Consider the following 7,855-nt stretch of genomic DNA (forward strand, 5'->3'; position numbering starts at 1 on the left):
ACACATTTACATGTTTTCGTTTGATGATCAGATACGAATGGCAGCTATTTTAATGTTAAAAATTCAGCAACATATATCATTTCTGCAATTTCAGAACCTGATCTCGTTCATGTATGAATTTATTTCATGCATACATTGGACATTATGAGATCTTGATGCGCATCATTTTGTTTTTCAAATCGACCAGAAATCGCCGACTAACTGTCATTTTGTTTAAAAAAATGCTGTTTTGCACTCATACCTATGACATGCTGTTACTAATCTTATTCAAACTTTATGTATACATCATACACATATTTGAATATTACAAAGTGTTTACTTTCATTTACTAAGCAATAGTAGAATGCACATTTTTGAATATTACAATGTTTTTATTTACTAAGCAGTAGTAAAATAATGCACATTTTTGAATATTACAATGTGTTTTCTTTTATTTACTAAGCAGTAGTAAAATAATGCACACATTTGAATATTACAATGTGTTTACTTTCATTTACTAATCAATGGTAGAATGTACATTTATGAATATTACAATGTTTTTAGTTGCTAAGCAGTAGTAAAATAATGCACAAATTTGAATATTACAATGTAAAAACAAACTAAGTAGAGCGATTGAACAAATAGGCATCACAAAGACAAACGATCAATGCGCTTTTTAGTCGCAGCTAAGTTGACAGGTATATACTTGAACACCAGTCATGGTTCTTTCATACGTGTGTGATAGGCAAGATCGACAGTCGTGGCCACATGCGGCACAATCAGTGCCATATGTATGAATACGACCAGGGGCTACTATCTTTCTGGCGAATCCCAGACACTTGCCACACTATGAGAAAAAAAGAAACACATTTTCAAAATGCTGTTCTAAAGTTAGTTAAACACCACAGTCAGTATAAAATGCCCTATCCAACGTATCCATTATACAGCACGAGTTAACTATAACAGTTTATTTAAAATTTGAAGCTATGCTGCATGTTGGTTGTAGCGATCTGACATTTTAGGATACTCTTCTAGAGGCAGACGACTAACAGTGGTACTAGTATTTGTCAAAAACAATTTGGAGGATCAACTATTTATGACCTTAAACATCCAGAACTAATTATCAATTAATCAGTATTCTGGTAAATGTAGAGAGCAACCAACTAGCCAGAATATTAATTGACTAATTATAAAATTTTAAAACTATATTACATTGAATTGGCAACATTTTCATTCAGAGTTCAGTGGATAAAATGTAAAGAAATCAGTAATTAAATAGGTTGTCATACTGTACGTTAGTAATTGTTGTGCCTCGCATCTCTGAAGTGAGAATACTTGAAAAATTATTTCGATCAGTTATAATTATGTTATTTCGTAATTATATGTTATGTCAATACTAATGTTACTGTAACATTATTTATATAATACTGTCACATTATTCTGCCATTATTTAACTATTTCGACATTAATATTAAATTACTGTCAGTGCGATTGATTGCTGTCTTTATTTCAACATTATTATAATATTATTTTTCAATTATTTGCTTATTTCAACATTATTTGGTGATGTAGTATGTGTGATATTCGCTGTGATATACATTGTATACACCTACCCAAATAAAACATATCCTATTAACCTACCGGAAACTGTTATTAAGTTTCCGGTGGGTTCTATTGTTCTTCGAGGAAGCAGTGAAAAATGTAAATGATATGCAAATTATTATATTCTGAACAACTATTTCCAATCCAAATAGACCACAATGACAAGTACAGTATGTGTAACCTTCAATTACATTGTCCAGTTTGTACAAATTACGTCGTCATTACAATTTGCGCTTGTACAGATGATGATAGTTTAGAAAATTACATGATTTGGTATGGCCGTGAAAGTTGACTTTTGGTCAGCTCCTTTATTAAATCAATGAAGCAATATGATATGACCAAAACAGAATAGGTTACTGTTTTACACTATTCACTAGTAACACCTACATAATAATACCTAATTGTGTGGTTAACTATTCAATATAGCTGCTACTGGTCAAGCGAGCTGTCGACTTATTAACAATATAATTAATACGGGCATCGACTTTTAATAAAATCCATGTACTTACTGATGGTTGTGGGGGTGGGGGAGGTGATCGTCGTCGTCGTCTCCAGCTTTGAGAGTCTTCAACAAACATCAGAGTTATTATTAATACAATGGTGAACACAGTTAACGTTTTCATCTTGTGTAGTTCTTAGTGAATAACTGAAAAAAACACACAAAAAACCAAAAACAATTTTACGTAACTTATTTTAGGTCAATTTAAATATTGTGACGTAAAATACGAGAGAGGCCGTTGTGGGGCTTATCTTCAATACAGGTCTAATAATAGACGTGTCTTGGTAGCGTGCTTATTATTGCGACATACTAATATGCCACAGGGGGAGACAGGGTGTAGGCATCTCAAATTATGCTGACATCACAATCCGGGATTATGAGGGGGTAGAATTGTAATTGCATATTACAGTCTATGACATGGGGATTGGGATGGGTTTGGGATTGTGTAAAAATCTTTTGCAATCTTAGCCGTCACTGGGTTGATGTGGCTTGAATTGTTGGCTTGTGTACATATTTAGTAGCGTCGCTTACGTGTGGTCTTCTAATACAAACACAACGTTCAGCACCATCAATGAGATTTGATTAACAAATATTGACGATGTTGAACGTTACCTTGCATAACACAACACGTATATTGCAATTGACCTCACTGATGACGCATGCGCTGTGGAATATGGAATCAGGACCCGAAGCATGCGCTAATAACTCTAACGAGGTTATGACTTAAACATATCTCATGAATATTATTTTAAGGATGCTGTATACGTTTTTGGTATTGATTTTCTAAACTGACGTTTCCATATAAAATATTTACTGAACCACGCAAAGCTATATATTGATGGAAAGCTATTTCACGCTGGATTTGAAATCGACAAGATAGTGTGTGTATGGACGGGTATAGTCACGTGATCTCTGTGTAAACACAAACAACCATTTTTGTTATATTTGAACCAATGAATAAACAAATTTAGTAGAACATTTGCAACAACAAAACAAACGACGCTCACCGCCATTCTGCGTAGTTTGAGAGATATATCTACATGATAGTTGGGGAAAAATTATTTAGCTATCTTGAAGAAACAATGCGATCTGGTTCTTTCCGGTATTCAGAAATTGTAATTTCGAAACAAATAGGAAAATACAAAAATCCAAGAGCCGCTTCATGCGTCCAGTGACTGTACTCAGCAGTCTAAAAATAAACATGTGCAATGGGTTGTTGCAAAGTATACAAACATGTGTGAGTGTCATTCACACACCGAGGACGCTTCACTTTATGTCACAATTTGTATCCCTAAAAAAAACAATAGGCTGTTGACCCAATCAATCCTATGGATGTGGCAATGGTTGCTATAGACACTCCAACAAAAACGTTCATAGCAAAATAAATACATATTCCAAGTGAGAGCTATGTCATTCATTATTTTATACTATCGGAGGCATGTCTTTGTTGTGCCGATTGTGTTGCGCTTTGTCGTCACCATCTCCAGCATTGGGAATCTTCAATAAACATGAAAGAAAATAATACAATGACAGTGACTGACTCTTCTTCCTTCTTGGTGCTCAAACATATTTCATTGTCTAACTAGCATTTACAATAGATTTAATGCATGAAATCTATTCAAATTTAGATGAATCATTGTAGCTAAATATACGGCCACGTTTGCCTCATAGAACTAGAAAAAAATATAAAGTTGATGGTGACATACCTTTGTTGTTTTTTACCCTAAGGTATGAATTGAGGAAAGGATTATAACTAAGGTACCTAGAATTGCATGTGTGTTGCACATCCCTGTTTTTCAAACTCTGTGCTAAAATTAGACACAGTATAATGCAACAGGACGCATATTCGTGTAATGTAATTTTATCCTTGGGAAAGTTATCATTTAACACAGAATCACTACACAGTATCTTCAATGTATTCACCTATATTATAACTCTTTAAAAATATATAATAAATAAACAGTTTTGACTGAGAAAATACATGTGTGAACGGTCGGAACCGAGTCGGCACGTGCCGAAAAAAAAACTCTCGGGACCGACTTTTGACACATGCCGAGATTTTCTGTCTGAATGCTCGGCACTAACCGAAATCGCGCCCTCGGTGGTAAATGTAAAAGAACTTATTCTAAAGAATACTCGCATGACATGACGATGGAGGGATGTGCAGCTATGGTCGGATGCTGTAGTAAAGAATGTGAAATAAATGCAAACCGTCGTGAGTGACGCATATTTATATGCTGTTGCATCCGGTTTTCCATGCAATGCTACACCACGTTTGGGTCATATAACAGATCGAAGCATCATGGCGTGATTTCGGTACGCATCTTTTTTGTTGTAGACCTTGATGATTTTACTAATAAAGATTTTTAGACTGGATAATTAAAAAATAGTAGCTAGTAACTATTTTTTGTTGCATCATTTGAACGAGTGCGTGTATGCACGTTCTCATATTAAAGCGAGTGCACAATATTTCCAAACACCTATCTCCCGCACCTGGTAGGTAATTACCGATAAATTGTACAACATCCCCCAGACACTTGCCTAGCCGCTTCAGTTATAGACGCTATAAAGTTACACACCCGCCCGCGTGACAGTTAATCAAAACAACGAACGAGGGTTTCAGATGGGTTCAACTCCTACAACGTTCGTTCAAACATTTTTTAAACAATGTTTTATTTATTGTTGTCATCGGACACTTTATTATTTCATGCATACATATGTTCGTCCATTTATTGTATTTTATTTCGAACGTTTATATCCGACATTGCACCACCGTTGCTACCAGACGAGTCTCTATTCTATAATGGTATCTTGAATATCTGATATGGCTTTCCGACTAAAGTGCCAATAATTTTATTGTGTTGTACAATATTCTATTGTGCGTGCATAGCCAAACTCCCTATAATGTGCTTACCCGCAGAGTCAGACCATGTTAATGCGACTTCTTATACTACAATACTATCGTGTAAGAATTTTCGTCCAAGATCCCTGTAATGTTACCGTGTTACCCAATACCCTAAAAAGCGCTTTGTGCACGGGTGTTTAACACAAGTTTCTACGCTACAACTCTATACTGCCTGTCTGCGAGGTTCCCATACCAATGTCGCTATCTTGCTATCGTGTTATATTATAACCTGTCGTGCATACATTGCGGTTTAATTTTCTGTAATATCCTATTAAATGCTTCCTTATTGTTCGGACATTTAGGTGTGTAAACGTTGGGTACCGATCTAGCAATTTTAGCATTGACTGCGATTTTACGGCGGTCGAGTTTCATAACTGTAGTATCATTATAGTAATAACGATGGAAAACCGACAACAAATTAAAGACAGTTATAGTACTGATCTGGAATTTCAGCTCTCAGGTGATCCGCGGTCAATGTTTCATGATCTTCTGTCATCTTTAATACATGCAAGAGCAGTGCCCTCAATGCTCACAAATCGCACAAGTAATTTTAAGAATACAAATAAATATATTACTAATAAGAAAAGTGTTTCTACTTATAAATAGAGATTCCTAATACAAATAGAAATAGCGGTTTCACGAATATAATTTGGTCTATACAAATACAAACGAATATAAATGAGGTTTTAATTTACAAATGGAGATTTGTAGTAGAATCAAAATATGGTTTTATGAATATAATTGAATTTAAATTTAAATCTTTGCACGTATTTTCAATGAATGTTGCTCGGCATACACGGCCCAGCAGCAACCAGTCTGATTTATTTTTTTTATAAAAATGTGGTTTGCACCGGGCCTTGATCGCTTTATAAATGACTGCATGCCTCGGACCGAATGTACCTGATTCCTTATAAAACCAAACCATGTATAAAACATTCACCCCAATCATAATATAATAGTTGTTGGAGTATGTGGGTCAACTGTATTTGTTTTGTTTTCCCACTCTCACCACGTCTAAAATGAACATCAACGAATAATCAATGGCTCCGCGAACTCTTGTGAACTCTCTTGTTGCCGTCCTTATTCACGGCTATGCGACTTTCGGTATTTCCGACGATGACTTTACTTGATAAAAGGTAAGTACAAAATAATATCCATGACCTTTTACAGCCTACGTCAACGCAACATTGATAGAAAGGACTAAGGTTGTTCATTTTATACTGTATTTGACACATTGAAGTACAGTTATGAAATTAACCGGATTTCAGACTCATCATACTACTTGTAACTGTAGATGTTTGACGTTCAGCAAACAAAGTTTGAGACATAGCAGGGTGCGGTGGTCATGTACGGTGATCGTCACTGTGATCTCAGACCCTACATCTGACATAAAAATTCAACTCCTAAAAAATCAAATACCATAAGCCTGGAAGTGTTGTCGAGTCCACATGCAATAATATATTTTGAAGATGACTGCACAAATACAAGTACCAGACATTATTTATAGCTTGACCAAAACAATTAGCCAAACCAGTGCAAACATAAAATATTATAGCATAACACGCTTCCGTCTTTCAAACGAAACAAACTAGTTACCATGTCCACAGTAAATGTTGTTTCACACACGGGTGTATGAATGTTCACGAGAATTCCAATTACGTATCTGCGTCTCCAGTCGTAAATACAACGCTTCATTTAAGATGTATTAAGTCTGTATAACGTCAACTCGCACTACAAGACGTTACACTGCTGTACTTATGTTGCCGTCTTGTATCATATATGTGTTACATGCACACGTACAATTTTACTACATACCTTAACACAGAATAAGACTCGATTTCCTGTCGTGTTAGGCGGTTTATTGATCCATTGGAATGAAGCGGATATATATGTGATTTTATATAGACGTGTTCATGAATATTAATAATGCCTCTGTACACTAAATCTACGGTAATTGGTCGATTTTATCTTCCTTATCTTTTGTTGCCATGCTATAGTTATTACCACAATGACGATTTGGCGATTGTTCGTTACAGGGAATTCACTCTGGTTTCTAAACCTAAAATTCAATTCTGACTTGGAGTGTCAAAGGTTACTTCCTTGTCTTTTGTCAGTCCGGCATGTTGCAAGTATAGTAAACAACTCCATCGTTATCACAGTGAACCGACGCATGAGATAGTTGACTCACACCCGGATGTACTATGTCTTTATCCTTTGTTACCCAACCGTAGTTTATATCACAATGAAATCATAGAAATTATTTATTTATGGGGAAGTTCACTCTGGTTTCTCAGCCCCAAATTCCATTTTGACTGGTAATGTCTGAGTTTAGTTCCTTGTCTTTTGTCCATGTCGATATTATGGTAAACAACACTACCATAATGCAAAGAAATGTGAAAGTGTTGAACCCTGTTGTACTATTGAGGCACGCGGCAACACGTGCAATCATACTTGTTCATAGACAAAGACAAAAAACAACTGTGCCCACAGGGGGAATTACAAACTTTTTTTTTGAAGTAAAGTCTACATTTATAAATTATTAACACAAATTAACAGTTAACAACAATATATTTGAGAAGTGAAATATAGTGACCCATGAAAAATTTTCCTGGCAAAAAAAATGGTCAAAATGGAAAAGTATTGGAAATTTTGTACTAGTCTGACAATTTCACTGTGCATACTATTGTGGAACATCAACACCAAATATCACAGCTGATCCTTGGAAATCCAACATGTAAGGGTGATCCACAGAGTGTAAACATATAAAAAACATACAGGATATAAAATAAAAATTAATGTCATCAACGGGGGGAGGGGTTAGATATAAAGTACAATGACCCATTGAAGCAGGCGGGCTTATGCATAACTAT

At 35.3% G+C, this 7,855-nt stretch overlaps 1 long non-coding RNA gene across 1 annotated transcript; it reads right to left on the reverse strand.

Moving 5' to 3' along the window:
- Nucleotides 1–350: 350 nt before the first annotated feature.
- Nucleotides 351–6,959, reverse strand: LOC102807288 (uncharacterized). The gene is made up of 3 exons (XR_014926629.1): nt 6,801–6,959; nt 2,091–2,227; nt 351–826 (listed from the first exon to the last, which is right to left on the reverse strand). It is a non-coding gene; the product is annotated as an uncharacterized LOC102807288 (long non-coding RNA).
- Nucleotides 6,960–7,855: the final 896 nt, after the last annotated feature.

The sequence above is a fragment of the Saccoglossus kowalevskii genome, chromosome 16 (assembly GCF_978046115.1).
Source record: "Saccoglossus kowalevskii chromosome 16, keSacKowa6.1, whole genome shotgun sequence".
Classification (NCBI taxonomy): domain Eukaryota; kingdom Metazoa; phylum Hemichordata; class Enteropneusta; family Harrimaniidae; genus Saccoglossus; species Saccoglossus kowalevskii.